At 43.7% G+C, this 18,272-nt stretch overlaps 3 pseudogenes; 1 reads left to right on the plus strand and 2 right to left on the minus strand.

The window, feature by feature from the left end:
• Nucleotides 1–1,191: 1,191 nt before the first annotated feature.
• Nucleotides 1,192–1,310, minus strand: LOC134936011 (5S ribosomal RNA; annotated as a pseudogene).
• A 6,451-nt stretch (nucleotides 1,311–7,761) lies between these two features.
• LOC134933153 (5S ribosomal RNA) lies at nucleotides 7,762–7,880 on the minus strand (annotated as a pseudogene).
• An 8,417-nt stretch (nucleotides 7,881–16,297) lies between these two features.
• Nucleotides 16,298–16,416, plus strand: LOC134954563 (5S ribosomal RNA; annotated as a pseudogene).
• The last annotated feature ends 1,856 nt before the right edge of the window (nucleotides 16,417–18,272 follow it).

The following is an 18,272-nucleotide window of genomic DNA, read 5'->3' on the forward strand; positions in this document are numbered from 1 at the left end:
TTAATTTCTTAACACTATTTCTCTATTTTAATTGCATTTCATTTTTGTATCACTTTCTCTATAGCTTCGGCTTCCTAAATACTAATTTATTAACACTATTGTTTTTTCACTGGTATGCTACGCAGGGCTTTCTGGCTTATGCTGGTGTTTTGGGGTGCCACACCCTGCACCTAGATATAGCACTAGGGACCCCAAATATACAGAGACGCCTTGATGCGGCTTTGGGGCTTATTCACACATTTGCGCAAATATGTGTAACGAAGATCTCTGAATTCTGTTATCATGTGGAATTTATATCTGGTTACGGTTATCATTCACGGTGCTGGGGGAAACAAATGCTTTTTTTCTTGCTAGAAATACCCCTCCCTTTCGAGCACCTGAATGATATCACTAAGCTAATTGAGCATATACCAATATATATGTTTGTTGTGAGAGGCAGAGAGGTTCCTGCATTAGGAGGAGGTGCAGGCCCTGACATGCCACAGGGAGCATTATGGGGTTGCTTATGACTAGACAGGAGGCGATCGGGCACCAGTCAGATTAATACAGTATTGATACTAGAAAACCAATAATTGGACAATTAAACACTCCAAAGTAGGAGACGGAAGAAAAAAACACCTGTTTTTTACTTAAATGGATAACATTGTCCTAGTTGGTGGTGCGCCCAGAGCCAGAGAGTACATGTACTAGGGAAGGGGAGAAAAAGAAGGCTCTTGTGTGGGCGCACTCTTTAGAAAGGAAGGAAAATTCCTATAACATATAGAAAGAAGTACTTAAAAATTAACTTTTAATATTGACGTTTATAACAAAGTTACCCATATAGTTGATCCATATAAGAGAAAGATAGAATAATAAAGATTTTAAAATGTTCTGGTCTGTTTAATCACAGTGTGTGATTAAAATGGTTGTAGACATTTGATCGTCTTCCCCCCATTTCCCCTGACCAGTAAAGAATATCTGTATTGATGGGACCAAGGAGTGGTCATAAGGAATATCTGATAAGTACGTCCCAATAGGGCTACTTAAATTCAAAGGTAGATAGTCTTCTGCATTCGAAGGGACCTGACTTTCTGACATAAGCCACAATAATTGGTCGTAGGCCTCAAGTATGAAAAAATCTCATAGGAGTGAGAATTAGTGGTGATACTGCTGTTGGCGTCGCAAATTCACATAGGAAGGGAAATAATCCCTGCTCTACAACACCAGGTATTCGCAGGAAGTCTCCTCTCCCGGTACTAACCCGGCCAAACGCTGTTTGGCTTCCAAGATCGGACGAGATCGGGCATTGACAGCGTGGTATGATAGTAGAGAATTTATATGAAAATACACCAATGAGAGTGCACCTATATATTAAAATTAGAGAAATATAAAGGGATGAAAGCAATGAGGACAGTTTGCCAAGGAAAGAGATGAAATAGTAAAGTACAACTAGGTGGATCTGCTTTCTGCGTTTAGACACAGTATTGTGCTCTGTGAATCGCGGATGAGAGTCCACGAAAAAATAGTAAAGCATGAGCAAGAGGTGTGAAATATACAATTTTGATTAAATTATCAGTGAAAAATTGCCGCAAAGGACTGGTGAGAAATTAAATTAAAATAAGATTATACATGTCATCAAAGAAATCCACATGGTATTTTAAACATTAATTTGTGATATCCTACTATTATTAATCCTAGTACAGCCTGGGCTGAGTGTAAAAGTTCAGTTGAATTTAACAGAATCAGGTGTAGTGATTCCCACAAACTGAGTCAGGAAAATAATAATATTATCAAAGACAGAAAAAAAAGTAGTACTGAGAATCACAGTGAATGAAATAATCTTATAACAGTATACTGGCCTCTGCTGGTGAGAGCTCAGCATGCCAGTAAAAAAATCTCTACCAGGTGTTGGTTTAGCAAATTACAGGAAATGAATCAGAAATAAGAAAAGGATTTTGTGATATACGTTTTGCTGTCAGAAAATCGAGCTTATCAAAAAAGTCTGCAAGTGTACTACACAGATCTATTCATATATTGAAAAAATAAAGCATATTAATGAATGCACATAAAATATTGTTGTCTGTGTATATTGTACAGAGATAAAGCAAATTAATAAATGCTTATAGAATGTTGCTGTCTGTGTATATTGTACACAGAACAGCAGTGGGCTTACGGTCACCAAGATTTGGAAAAAGTAGGCAGGTCAGGGCATCGTCAGGTGCCCGTGCAGGAGCTGAAAGTTCACTCCATGTGTGGTCCCCCCCCGTGGAAAACGCGTTTCACCCTGGCGGGCTTGTTCACTTCCGGGTATAGAGGGATGGGTGGGGAATGAGGTTGGGAAGCAGCTAATATACAAGTACTAACCAATGGCTGGACGATTCTTGGACGGTAGTCTGGAGATACCAGCTGCCGCTGAGGAGCTTCATTAAGATGTGACAGAGACGGAGCGTGACGTAGAGTGTGGGGCGGGGATTATGCCGTCTCGAGGCGCACTGTCGCTGGCTGTCCGTGCACACACGTGTGGGGAGAGATGGTCAGGTGGCCCTGAACAGCCGCGAGATCCCGGGCGCCATCTTTGTAGATGGCAAGTATATAGTACAGGGTCAGGTAGAAATTGGGCGCCATTTTAGAAAGTGCCAAATGTGTAATAGAGGAAATAACATTGCGCAATGGGTAAGAAAACAGAATAGACAGAACATTGTAATGGATAGGAGCTTTAGAAAGAGAAAGGGGTGAATGGGAATTTAGATAGCATGGGATTAACATAGGTGGATGACTGGATCAAATTAACATCGGATACTAAATGAAATGAATTAAAAGGAAATTGATTTGAAAATAAATAATTGAGATTTATGGATCATGATGACAATAAAATATAGAGGAGTGTGAATGTGTGGGTATTAAAGTGAAATAGTGATGAGTGTGAATCTGCTAAAGATATAGGAGTTTGTCAATTATGTGTCTGGAAATGGGTGTATGTGAGGGATAAAGTGTGGGGAGGAATGATTAAGGTAATGGGGGGCCGTGTTGAATGATAACTTGAGGGAGACAGTGTGCAGATAAAATTGGGGAAAGGAATGGTGGGAGGAGAGGTAAATGCTGGCACTCACTGAAGGTGAAAGGGGCGGGGTGTGTGCCAGTCAACAGAGTGAGCGTGTAAGGGAATGCAATGGTGTGGGGAGATCATAGTGACCGTGTTGATCTAAACAGGAATGTAGGAATAAGTGAGTGTGAAATAGGTGAAGGAGGATGGACTGTATGGGAAGGGGTCAGTGGTGGTGATGGTGATGTTGGGGAGGTGGGGGGGAAAAGGGTTGGAGAATGGGCTGGGAAATAGAGAAGGATGAGAAAAGGAATAAAAAGAAGAAAAAAAAAATTTGAAAAAAAGAAAGAAATGAAAGGGGTATATATGTGTATCTTCATATATATGGACATACATATATACATATATATACACATTAACTGCACATACACACATGGGGGAAGGGTGGAAAAAGAATGGAAAGGGGGGGGGGGGAGGAAGAAAGGGGAAGAGGGGAAGAAAGGAAGACAGAAAGGGGGGAGGTGAAAGAGAAGGGAGGAGAAAATAAATCTGTTAGGGAGAAACAAAGGGAACTGGAGCTGGTTAAAGTTCTGGGAGGATTATTCACAAGAAAACTGCATAATTGATATTTTCATTCAGGCCATGAGGCCTGAGGCTGTTGAGACAAAAAATCCATTCGCTCTCTTTCTTGTAGAGTTCCTTGGTAATGTCACCACCTCGTATGCCCAGGTGGACACGATCTAGGCCAAAGGCTTTGAATTCCTTAATGGATCCCTTGTGGTGATAGTGGAAATGCCTGGCAACCGAAGTGAGTTCTTTCATGCGGGCAAGGTCTTTCGCTGCATTACGTATGCTGCCCAGGTGTTCCAGAACTCTTTCTTTGAGTTTTCGTGTAGTCTTGCCGACATATTTAAGGTTACATCCGCAGGTTATACAATAAATAACTGCTTGAGTATCACAGTTGAAGAAATGTTGTAGCTTCACTGTTTGACCATACCTGTCTATGACAGTATTGGTTTTCGATATCTGAGGGCATGATTTACATTTGCCACAGGGAAAGGAGCCTATGACGGTGGGTTTCTTGAGTGTCGATGTTGCAAGGTGGCTCCGAACTAACTGATCTTTAATGTTCTTGGATCTACGCCAGCTCATCTGTAAGGGTGAATTCAGAAAAGGGGATAAATCTGGATCCAACTGTAGTATGGAGAGATGTTTTGTTATCGCATTCTTGAGCATTTTCCACTCAGGGCAAAATGTTCCTATAAATCTGATAACATTGTCCTGTTCCGGGTCCTCTTTCTTCTTCTTGAAGATCAGGCTTTCTCTCTTTACCATTGCTGTGGCTGAGTATGCGCGTTTAAGTGAGCGTCTGCTGTAGCGCCTGGTTAGGAGGCGATTAGTAAGTTCTCTGCTCTTGATTTTAAAGGTATGTTCCTCTGAGCAATTACGCCTCAGCCTTAGGTACTCCCCTTCGGGGATGTTTTCAACCGTAGGAGGGAAGTGTGAGCTGGTCTGGAAAAGAAGACTATTTGTTGCCGTCTCTTTACGGTATAGCTCGGTCTCGAGAAAGCCTGTGGTAGATTTGTAAATGTTCAGGTCCAGGAATGGAACTTTTTCCGCACTGATGGTGTATGTCAGTGTGATGTTGAGACCGTTAGTATTAAGAATTTTTATGAAATCCATCAGAAGGTCTCTCTCTCCGTCCCAGATGATAAATATATCATCAATATATCTTAGCCATAATATCACATGCACGGTATATTTCTCATTGATGGCTTTAAAGACATAAAAATGCTCCCACCATCCCAAAAACAGATTAGCATAAGTTGGTGCGCAGGCTGCGCCCATTGCTGTACCCCTTACCTGCAAGAAAAATTGTTCCTGAAAGACAAAATAATTCTTGGAGAGGACAAAATCAAGTAATCTTAGAAGGAAATTTGAAAAATCTTTCTCGCCCCCTTGATCCAGATAATATTTGGCAGCTGCAAGGCCATGATGATGATTAATACTCGTGTAGAGTGCTTCTACATCTAAAGTCACCAGAAGAAAGTTGGTTTCAAAATGTATATCATGGATCTTTCGTAGTAAATCAGATGTGTCTTGTAGGTAGGAGGGCAAGGAGAGGATGAAATCCCGAAGGTGTAGGTCCAAAAAACCTACTAGGTTTTTCTAAGAGACCGCCATTGCCAGACATAATAGGTCTCCCTGGTGGATTAAGGGCATTTTTATGTATCTTGGGCAAAAGATAGAATGTGGGTGTCTTCGGACTCTGGACTGTAAGGTATTGTGATTCCTGCTTTGTAATTGTGCAATGGGCTGCGGTTTCCTGTATTAACTTATTGTAGGCATTCAAGAATCGGACGGTGGGATTACTGAGAAGTTTTTTGTAACATGCTGGATTATGTAGCTGTCTGTGAGCTTCAGTGATGTACATTTCTTGGGGCCAAAGAACGATGTTACCACCTTTGTCCGAGGGTTTTATAATGATATCGTGCCATGTTCCTAATTCCTGGAGTGCTTTTCTCACCTTAAATTTGAGGTTATTCGGAAATTGGTTAATACCGCTTTTGGTTTGTACGTAGATGTCATCAAATTCTTTCGACACTCTATTAAAAAAAAACTTGATCTCTGGGCTGGTGTTATCGGGAGGGAAAAAAGAGGATTTAGGTCTGCACTTGGGTCTCTGAGTGGATACTTCATCCATGTTAGATTCCATACGAAGTTGATCTAATTCCTGGATAGCATTGAGATCTTCCGCAGACCAATCCTGATCTGCAGAGTTCTCAGAGAGTCTTGATTCTTGTTTTGCAAAGAATTTTTTAAGTAGGAGCTTCCTCCCGAATAACCTCAAGTCCTTTTCCCAAGAAAATCTGTTAAAGGATCTTGCCGGGGAGAAGGAAAGTCCCTTGGCGTGTACCTCCATGTGATCAGGAGAGAGAGACCTTGTGGATAAATTAATGACCTGCAGTTTGACAGAATTGGCCGGGTTTAACGTAATGTCTTCTTCTGTCGGACTGGATATCGGGCAGTCCTCTGTATGTCCCAATCTTGATTGCGTCCGTCGCCTCTTCTTTCCCCCTTTCCTTGTTTTCCCCGAGTTCTGATGCGACCTCTTGGCCTTTGTCCTTGACCTAAAAAACGTGGGGATAAGTCTTCTGCCTCTTCACGGTTGTATGTGGTACTTTCAAAAGTTTCACTGGCCGAGTCTCCACTATTGGAAGATTCAAATTCAGAGAAGGTGGGATCTTCCCTTCTTTTTCTGTTCTTATTGAGAGGTATAGGATTCCACCTGAAAACGTCGCCACGTGAGAAATCGTGTTTATCCCTAATGAATTTACTGCGTTTTCGATCAACTATTGCTTGTTCATACAGGACAATTTCTTTCTTGTGTTTCTCGAAGGCTGTTTGAAAGGATAGATCTTTTTCCCACATTTCCAGTGTTTTGCCAAGTTCGTCAATCTCTTTCTCGACCTGGTCTATAAGTAGAGTGTCATGTTTGACCAGGAGGTGCAATAGTTCATGAGAGCATTTAAGCAAAACTGCTTCCCATTCGGTTTTCAAATTGTCAGTTGCAAGAGGAAAAGATGGAAATATTTTTGGCCTCAGGCCCCGGGGTACAATCTTATGTTTGATATAGTTTTCTAGAGTCGTAACATCCCACGATAGGCGTGTCCTCTTCTGCAGGCTTTTCTGTAGTCTGGAGAAGGTGGTCCGCCAGTCTAGATTAGGAGTAGATTGTTCATAGGTCTCAGAGAACGGGTCCCCAAAATTTTACAAATTCTGGCATCTTAGTAGCTCCGTCTTCAGTGAGAATGTAGTCATACTGGATTCTGATATAAGTCTTACGCAATATATTGCTACTAAATCTTGTTTGGTATCGCGAGTTGCTCCACAGTACCAAAAACTAAACAGAATATTGATTATTCTTAGCTGCTAAAAAGGATCAATGGGTAAAGAAAAGAAGAATATTGATTTAATCAGTGAACAATAATTAGGTAGAGAACTGTGCCAGACGATCAGAGACTGTTGTTAAAACAGTATAGACTAATACTTATGACTAGACAGGAGGCGATCGGGCACCAGTCAGATTAATACAGTATTGATACTAGAAAACCAATAATTGGACAATTAAACACTCCAAAGTAGGAGACGGAAGAAAAAAACACCTGTTTTTTACTTAAATGGATAACATTGTCCTAGTTGGTGGTGCGCCCAGAGCCAGAGAGTACATGTACTAGGGAAGGGGAGAAAAAGAAGGCTCTTGTGTGGGCGCACTCTTTAGAAAGGAAGGAAAATTCCTATAACATATAGAAAGAAGTACTTAAAAATTAACTTTTAATGTTGACGTTTATAACAAAGTTACCCATATAGTTGATCCATATAAGAGAAAGATAGAATAATAAAGATTTTAAAATGTTCTGGTCTGTTTAATCACAGTGTGTGATTGGAATGGTTGTAGACATTTGATCGTCTTCCCCCCATTTCCCCTGACCAGTACAGAATATCTGTATTGATGGGACCAAGGAGTGGTGATAAGGAATATCTGATAAGTACGTCCCAACAGGGCTACTTAAATTCAAAGGTAGATAGTCTTCTGCATTCGAAGGGGCCTGACTTTCTGACGTAAGCCACAATAATTGGTCGTAGGCCTCAAGTATGAAAAAATCTCATAGGAGTGAGAATTAGTGGTGATACTGCTGTTGGCGTCGCAAATTCACATAGGAAGGGAAATAATCCCTGCTCTACAACACCGGGTATTCGCAGGAAGTCTCCTCTCCCGGTACTAATCCGGCCCAACGCTGTTTGGCTTCCAAGATCGGACGAGATCGGGCATTGACAGCGTGGTATGATAGTAGAGAATTTATATGAAAGTACACCAATGAGAGTGCACCTATATATGAAAATTAGAGAAAGATAAAGGGATGAAAGCAATGAGGACAGTTTGCCAAGGAAAGAGATGAAATAGTAAAGTACAACTAGGTGGATCTGCTTTCTGCGTTTAGACACAGTTCATCAAAACCCACATCTGTGGTATTGTGCTCTGTGAATCGCGGATGAGAGTCCACGGAAAAATAGTAAAGCATGAGCAAGAGGTGTGAAATATACAATTTTGATTAAATTATCAGTGAAAAATTGCCGCAAAGGACTGGTGAGAAATTAAATTAAAATAAGATTATACATGTCATCAAAGAAATCCACATGGTATTTTAAACATTAATTTGTAAGATCCTACTATTATTAATCCTAGTACAGCCTGGGCTGAGTGTAAAAGTTCAGTTGAATTTAACAGAATCAGGTGTAGTGATTCCCACAAACTGAGTTAGGAAAATAATAATATTATCAAAGACAGAAAAAAAGTAGTACTGAGAATCACAGTGAATGAAATAATCTTATAACAGTATACTGGCCTCTGCTGGTGAGAGCTCAGCATGCCAGTAAAAAAATCTCTACCAGGTGTTGGTTTAGCAAATTACAGGAAATGAATCAGAAATAAGAAAAGGATTTTGTGATATACGTTTTGCTGTCAGAAAATCGAGCTTATCACAAAACTCTGCAAGTGTACTACACAGATCAATTCATATATTGAAAAAATAAAGCATATTAATGAATGCACATAAAATATTGTTGTCTGTGTGTATTGTACAGAGATAAAGCAAATTAATAAATGCATATAGAATGTTGCTGTCTGTGTATATTGTACACAGAACAGCAGTGGGCTTACGGTCACCAAGATTTGGAAAAAGTAGGCAGGTCAGGGCATCGTCAGGTGCCCGTGCAGGAGCTGAAAGTTCACTCCATGTGTGGTCCCCCCCCCCGTGGAAAACGCGTTTCACCCTGGCGGGCTTGTTCACTTCCGGGTATAGAGGGATGGGTGGGGAATGAGGTTGGGAAGCAGCTAATATACAAGTACTAACCAATGGCTGGACGATTGTTGGACGGTAGGCTGGAGATACCAGCTGCCGCTGAGGAGCTTCATTAAGATGTGACAGAGACGGAGCGTGACGTAGAGTAGGGGGCGGGGATTATGCCGTCTCGAGGCACACTGTCGCTGGCTGTCCGTGCACACACGTGTGGGGAGAGATGGTCAGGTGGCCCTGAACAGCCGCGAGATCCCGGGCGCCATCTTTGTAGATGGCAAGTGTATAGTACAGGGGCAGGTAGACATTGGGCGCCATTTTAGAAAGTGCCAAATGTGTAATAGAGGAAATAACATTGCGCAATGGGTAAGAAAACAGAATAGACAGAACATTGTAATGGATAGGAGCTTTAGACAGAGAAAGGGGTGAATGGGAATTTAGATAGCATGGGATTAACATAGGTGGATGACTGGATCAAATTAACATAGGATACTAAATGAAATGAATTAAAAGGAAATTGATTTGAAAATAAATAATTGAGATTTATGGATCATGATGATAATAAAATATAGAGGAGTGTGAATGTGTGGGTATTAAAGTGAAATAGTGATTAGTGTGAATCTGCTAAAGATATAGGCATTTGTCAATTATGTGTCTGGAAATGGGTGTATGTGAGGGATAAAGTGTGGGGAGGAATGATTAAGGTAATGGGGGGCCGTGTTGAATGATAACTTGAGGGAGACAGTGTGCAGATAAAATTGGGGAAAGGAATGGTGGGGGGAGAGGGAAATGCTGGCACTCACTGAAGGTGAAAGGGGCGGGGTGTGTGCCAGTCAACAGAGTGAGCGTGTAAGGGAATGCAATGGTGTGGGGAGATCATAGTGACCGTGTTGATCTAAACAGGAATGTAGGAATAAGTGAGTGTGAAATAGGTGAAGGGGGATGGACTGTATGGGAAGGGGTCAGTGGTGGTGATGGTGATGGGGAAGGTGGGGGGGGGAAGGGTTGGAGAATGGGCTGGGAAATAGAGAAGGATGAGAAAAGGAAAAAAATAAAAAAAAAAATTTGAAAAAAAGAAAGAAATGAAAGAGGTATATATGTGTATCTACATATATATGGACATACATATATACAGAGGCGTAACTAGGGTTTTTGGAGCCCAGGGCAAGATCAATAATGGCGCCGCCCCCCCCCCCCAAAAAAAAAAAATAATAATTTTTATATAAAAATAGTAAATTAATAAAATGATAATAAAAAAACAAAACAAAAGGAAAGTATGTGCAGACGCCACCGGTGTCACTGCATATAAAGATGTCAGGGTGTGTATGTATGTGTATGTAGGTGCAGTGGTCGAAGTTGAATTTTTGAAGGTGGAATGTAAGAGTGCAGAGAGCAATTATGCGCGCGCCAAAGGCGCGCGCGCTCCAGAAAAGGGGCGTGGTCACTCAAAAGGGGCGTGTCCTTCAGTGTAGTAGGACCCCTTATACTATCTAGTACTGGTGCCCCTTTGACATTATAGCACACGGTATGAGCCGAAATTCACATTATAGCACACAGTATGAGCCGAAATTCACATTGCCCCACACGGCATGAGCCGAAATTCACATTATAGCACACAGTATGAGCCGAAATTCACATTACCCCACATGAGCCAAAATTCACATTATAGCACACGGTATGAGCCGAAATTCACATTAGAGCACACGGTATGAGCCAAAATTCACATTACTCCACATGGTATGAGCCAAAATTCACATTACCCCACATGGTATGAGCCGAAATTCACATTACAGCACACGGTATGAGCCGAAATTCACATTACAGCACACGGAATGAGCGAAAATTCACATTACCCCACATAGTATGAGCCGAAATTCACATTATAGCACACGGTATGAGCCAAAATTCACATTACAGCACATGATATGAGCCAAAATTCCCATTATAGAGTTAGGGGATCCTACCCCCAGAATTAACATGGCCTGTGGGGCACTATGATGAGGGGAGCCCACCCCCTTAATAGACTAATTGCAGAGTTTAGCAGCGGAAGGGCTGCAGCGGTTTCTCACCCCAAGCTGCGGCGCTTCTGCCACCTCCGACACTCCACATCTTCGGCACCACCCGGGATGCAGAGCACCGCACCGGGTATGCACCCTTTTCAGTGTGGTCTGCTGCGCTCCGAAGGGGTTCTTGTTTCATGCTGCAGGATCCCGATGTGCGCCTTCCTCCCCGCTGTTACTGTCATGGTAAGCATTAGTATCGTTTACCGCAGAGGCCATTTTCTGAGGCATATGTGTTAAACCTCAGGAACTGAGATGCCCTTCTCACCATACAGCTGTGTGGCCGAGCCGGGCGGGGGGACAGCCAGCAGCAGCATGCCGGATATCAGCAGCAGAGGGTGCGGGCTGTACATACTTGAGGCAGCTGGATATTCAACAGTGCTGAAAGCCTCCGGAGCCCGCACCCCCGGAGCTGCAGTACACCGGCAGAGGACACCCATCCCCCGAACCCTGCGTAGCCCAAAGCCGGAGATCAGCAGCATGTTGAACGCGGAAGCAGAAGCTGCTTATTGCCGGTCAGCATGCTGCTGATCTCCGGCTTTGGGCTCCACACGTGCATTACAGCCCCCACCCTCGGCTGCTGATATCCGGCATGCTGCCCCTGCTGCTGGCTTTCCACCCGCCCGGCTCGCCCACCTAGCTGGATGGTGAGTGAGAAGGGCATCTCAGTGCCCGTGGTTTAATACATATCTGTCTTCGGTAAATGGCCATTAGTACATCCCACACACACTGATTACACACACACAGACTTGCCACCCCCAAATCCTACACACACCCACTCAGACTACACACACACATTCTCATACTTTCCTCTCCCCCACACACACACTGGACTGCAAAAATTTACACACACTGACACTGTTCCACACACACACAATTAACACACACTCACACTGTCCCACACACACAATTAACACACACGCACACTGTCCCACACACCAGTGGCATGCGGTGAGGTCAGTGGCGTGCGGTGAGGCACTACAGCCATAATGTCCGCCGAATCCTGCCGATGACCCCTACCGCCACCAAGCCAATGCCCGCCACTGCTTCTGAGCCGATGCCCGCTGCCACCACCAATGGCTTACAAACTCGCCCACCATCAACTGACCCAGCCCTCCGCCACTAATTTGCAACTCAGTCCAAAGCCGCCAATGCCCGCTGCATGCCTGCTCATCATACTTGTGATATATTGTACATTTTTATAGAAAAAATTAATAATTAGTGTTTGGGACTGGGAAGGGAGTGGGAGGACATGAATGCAATTTTGTTGTCCAGGGTTTCCATTAACTTAATGGAGAAGGGTCTGAATGGGTTAAAAATGTAAAAAAAAAACTGCGTGAGGTCCCCCTCCTAAGTATAACCAGCCTCGGGCTCTTTGAGCCGGTCCTGGTTGTTTAAATACTGGGAAAAAATTGGACAGGGGTTCCCCGTATTTAGACAACCAGCATCGGGCTCTTAGTCCGGTCCTGGTTCCAAAAATACGGGGGACAAAAGATGTAGGGGTCCCCCCGTATTTTTAAAACCAGCACCGGGCTCCACTAGCCAGGGACATAATGCCACAGCCGGGGGACACATTTATGTAGGTCCCTGCGGCCGTTGCATTACCCCCCCAACTAGTCACCACTGGCCGGGGTTCCCTGGAGGAGTGGGGACCCCTTAAATCAAGGGGTCACCCCCCCTCCAGGCACCCAAGGGCCAGGGGTGAAGCCCGAGTCTGTCCCCCCCATCCGTGGGCTGTGGATGGGAGGCTGATAACCATGTAAGTAAAAAAAGAATATTGTTTTTTGTTGTGGAACTACAAGGCCCAGAAAGCCTCCCCCGCTTGCTGGTACTTGGAGAACCTCAAGTACCAACATGCAGGGAAATAACGGGCCCGCCGGTACCTGTAGTTCTACAACAGAAAAAATACCCAAATAAAAACACAACTCACACACCGTGACAGTAAAAATTTATTAAAGCACACTGACACACTCACACATACTTACCTATATCCCACGCCGGTCACGTCCACTTGTCCAGTAGAATCCAATAGGGGTAGCTGTAAAAATGAGAGACACATTACTTACCTACATCCCACGCCAATCACGTCCACTTGTCCAGTAGAATCCAGTAGGGGAATCTGTAAAAATGAGAGACAGATTACTTACCTACATCCCACGCCGGTCACGTCCACTTGTCCAGTAGAATCCAGTAGGGGTACCTGTAAAAATGAGAGACAGATTACTTACCTACATCCCACGCCGATCACGTCCACTTGTCAGTAGAATTCAGTAGGGGAATCTGTAAAAATGAGAGACAGATTACTTACCTACATCCCACGCCGGTCACGTCCACTTGTCAGTAGAATTCAGTAGGGGAATCTGTAAAAATGAGAGACAGATTACTTACCTACATCCCACGCCGGTCACGTCCACTTGTCAGTAGAATTCAGTAGGGGAATCTGTAAAAATGAGAGACAGATTACTTACCTACATCCCACGCCGGTCACGTCCACTTGTCAGTAGAATTCAGTAGGGGAATCTGTAAAAATGAGAGACAGATTACTTACCTACATCCCACGCCGGTCACGTCCACTTGTCCAGTAGAATCCAGTTGGGGAATGTGTAAAAATGAGAGACAGATTACTTACCTACATCCCACGCCGGTCACGTCCACTTGTCCAGTAGAATCCAATAGGGGTACCTGTAAAAATGAGAGACAGATTACTTACCTACATCCCACGCCGATCACGTCCACTTGTCAGTAGAATTCAGTAGGGGAATCTGTAAAAATGAGAGACAGATTACTTACCTACATCCCACGCTGGTCACGTCCACTTGTCCAGTAGAATCCAATAGGGGTACCTGTAAAAATGAGAGACAGATTACTTACCTACATCCCACGCCGGTCACGTCCACTTGTCCAGTAGAATCCAATAGGGGTACCTGTAAAATAGAGACAGATTACTTACCTACATCCCACGCCGGTCACGTCCACTTGTCCAGTAGAATCCAATAGGGGTACCTGTAAAATAGAGAGACAGATTACTTACCTACATCCCACGCTGGTCACGTCCACTTGTCCAGTAGAATTCAATAGGGGTACCTGTAAAAATGAGAGACAGATTACTTACCTACATCCCACGCCGATCACGTCCACTTGTCCAGTAGAATTCAATAGGGGTACCTGTAAAAATGAGAGACAGATTACTTACCTACATCCCACGCCGATCACGTCCACTTGTCCAGTAGAATTCAATAGGGGTACCTGTAAAAATGAGAGACAGATTACTTACCAACATCCCACGCCAATCACGTCCACTTGTCAGTAGAATCCAGTAGGGGAATCTGTAAAAATGAGAGACAGATTACTTACCTACATCCCACGCCGGTCACGTCCACTTGTCCAATAGGGGTACCTGTAAAAATAAGAGACAGATTACTTACCTACATCCCACGCTGGTCACGTCCACTTGTCAAGTAGAATCCAATAGGGGTACCTGTAAAAATGAAAATGATACTTACAAACTTCAATCCACAGGAGGAGAGAGAGAGAGAGAGAGAGAGAGAGAGAGGGGAGGAGGAGGAGGAGGAGGAGTGGGGGGGGGGAGAGAGAGACTAACCTGCTGCTGCTGGGGAGACCGGCACACACTGCAGGGCCACGACGGGAGGACGGAGCCGGCGAGGGAGGGGGAGAGCCGCACACCGCCGCTCCTGTCAGCGGCAGCGGAGGAGGACGGGGCGCACACTACAGACGCCAGTAACCGCCGGGACAATTAACACACACACAATTAACACACGCACACTGTCCCACACACACACACAATTAACACACACGCACGCACACTGTCCCACACACACAAATAACACACACTGTCCCACACACACAATTAACAAACACGCACTGTCCCACACACACACACAATGAACACACTCACTGTCCCACACACACACACACAATTAATACATGCACACTGTCCCACACACACACAATTAATACACACTCACACTGTCCCACACACACACACACACACACACAATTTACACACTCAAACTGTCCCACACACACAATTAACACACTCACACTGTCACACACACACACACACACACAATTAACACACACACAATTAACACACACGCACTGTCCCACACACAACACACACGCACACTGTCCGACACACACACAATTAACACACACACACTGTCCCACAAGAACACTGTCCCACACACACACTTAACACACACACACAAAATGTCCCGCACCCCCTGTCCCGACAGGGAAGTATAAAGAAGATTACCCCGCTCACCTGCAAGGCTGCACTCACTGCTGTTCAGGGGCCGCGCCCCCCCCGAGGTCGCGCACGCGCATGCGCGCACCTCCGCGGTCGCGATCGCGTACACTTTGCAGGGGGGAGTAGGGGGAGGCTCCTGGCTGCCGCTGCCTGTCTATTGTGACAGGCACAGCAGCCGGGGAGACAGGGAAACCGCCGCGGGTAGCGCCGGCGGAATCCCTGACGCATGGGGCGAGTGGGCCGTGCCGGTGGCGCCCCCCTCTGTTGGGGCTGTCATGGCGCCCAGGGCACATGCCCTGCTCGCCCCGTGCTAGATACGCCTCTGCATATATACATATATATATACACATTAACTGCACATACACACATGGGGGGAGGGGGAAAAAGAATGGGAAGTGGGGAAAAAAAGGGGGGGGAAGGAAGAAAGGGGAAGAGGGGAAGAAAGGAAGACAGAAAGGGGGGAGGTGAAAGAGAAGGGAGGAGAAAATAAATCTGTTAGGGAGAAACAAAGGGAACTGGAGCTGGTTAAAGTTCTGGGAGGATTATTCACAAGAAAACTGCATAATTGATATTTTCATTCAGGTCATGAGGCCTGAGGCTGTTGAGACAAAAAATCCATTCGCTCTCTTTCTTGTAGAGTTCCTTGGTAATGTCACCACCTCGTATGCCCAGGTGGACACGATCTAGGCCAAAGGCTTTGAATTCCTTAATGGATCCCTTGTGGTGATAGTGGAAATGCCTGGCAACCGAAGTGAGTTGTTTCATGCGGGCAAGGTCTTTCGCTGCATTACGTATGCTGCCCAGGTGTTCCAGAACTCTTTCTTTGAGTTTTCATGTAGTCATGCTGACATATTTAAGGTTACATCTGCAGGTTATACAATAAATAACCGCTTGAGTATCACAGAGCACAATACCACAGATGTGGGTTTTGATGAACTGTGTCTAAACGCAGAAAGCAGATCCACCTAGTTGTACTTTACTATTTCATCTCTTTCCTTGGCAAACTGTCCTCATTGCTTTCATCCCTTTATCTTTCTCTAATTCTCATATATAGGTGCACTCTCATTGGTGTACTTTCATATAAATTCTCTACTATCATACCACGCTGTCAATGCCCGATCTCGTCCGATCTTGGAAGCCAAACAGCGTTGGGCCGGGTTAGTACCGGGAGAGGAGACTTCCTGCGAATACCTGGTGTTGTAGAGCAGGGATTATTTCCCTTCCTATGTGAATTTGCGACGCCAACAGCAGTATCACCACTAATTCTCACTCCTATCAGATTTTTTCATACTTGAGGCCTACGACCAATTATTGTGGCTTACGTCAGAAAGTCAGGTCCCTTCGAATGCAGAAGACTATCTACCTTTGAATTTAAGTAGCCCTATTGGGACGTACTTATCAGATATTCCTTATGACCACTCCTTGGTCCCATCAATACAGATATTCTGTACTGGTCAGGGGAAATGGGGGGAAGACGATCAAATGTCTACAACCATTCCAATCACACACTGTGATTAAACAGACCAGAACATTTTAAAATCTTTATTATTCTATCTTTCTCTTATATGGATCAACTATATGGGTAACTTTGTTATAAATGTCAACATTAAAAGTTAATTTTTAAGTACTTCTTTCTATATGTTATGGGGTTGCTCCAAGGTAGGTAGCTCTTAGCTTAGACATATTGTAGTAAGGAGCCATTATCACGTGGCTCCTAGCTGGTTAATCTTAGACCCAGATTGGGGTAATGCAGGTGTGAGGTGTGGTGCCTCTGGACTGGCTGAGCTGGACGGCCTTAGTGTGGAATACCTTTCCATTCTATTAACACTTTTCACTTATTAATTTCTTAACACTATTTCTCTATTTTAATTGCATTTCATTTTTGTATCACTTTCTCTATAGCTTCACACAGACAAGCCACACATATATATTTAATACATATTTCATACCACACATAAATTAAACATGTCAAGCATAATGTAATTATATAATAGAGTTTAACATCATATATATATATATATATATTATTGGAACAGAACAAGATAAACATGTCATGCTTGGTGTCAAAATAATCAGGGGAATGAATTTGTTAATTTCGTATCTGTGATTAGATTGTAGCACATTGCAATGATTAGTTATGATTAAATGTATGAATATGAAGCCACATTCTAAAGTGAACATAAGGATCTCCTGAAAGACAGCATGTGTGCAGAAAGAAACTAGTGTCAAACCCCTATGATGGCATCTTCAAGGCAGGATGTTGCTTGTATATGATCTGACCAATGACAAGTCATGAATGAGATATCTCCCTCTCCTGGACCAATAACAGAAGACTCAGTCCCAGATATGTACTTCCCCCCAATACACAGTATATAGGTATTTCCCCTCACCCAAGAAGTTCTGTTTTGTTCAGTTGCTGTTGAGGCAGATTCAAAGATGGAGAGGACTGTGCATTGAGGGACAGGGTTTAGTATACTGGCTGTAATTGATATGTAACTACAACTGCTTCTTATGTAATTGTAACTCTGTAACCATATATATACTGTACATGTGTTATATTGTATGCATACCCTTTTAAAATCAAATATATACATCTCAGAGCATTGGACCTCAGCTTATGCGTGCGAGTGCTTGTTTTCTCTTAAGGGATGTAGTGTTTGCGATGTACAGCAAACTTTTATCGTATATGGAAATAAGATGCGCCTTGCATCCACAGCATATATTAATGCTGGCATTTTCAATATTCATTAGAAATAAATCATAATTCTTAGTTGGGGGCTCCATCCGTGATATAACTTAATAAATGATGCACAGTACAGACGCTGCTGTGGTCTACCAGATAAGGGTGTATGCATCTAGATGCTGCTGAACCTTATGACGTTTGTTTTTATGTGTTATCAGTAATGCGCTAATATGAAATTCAATGGACAATATATCTCTTTGTTGCGTGAGTGTGAAAAACATGCACAATATTTGAAATGCTACAGCATTTTTTTATTGTTGCACACAAAGTTCAAATAAGTCATATTGTGTTTGATTCAGATTGGATTGTTTACCTGTTA

This window comes from Pseudophryne corroboree, chromosome 1, assembly GCF_028390025.1.
Source record: "Pseudophryne corroboree isolate aPseCor3 chromosome 1, aPseCor3.hap2, whole genome shotgun sequence".
Taxonomy (NCBI): domain Eukaryota; kingdom Metazoa; phylum Chordata; class Amphibia; order Anura; family Myobatrachidae; genus Pseudophryne; species Pseudophryne corroboree.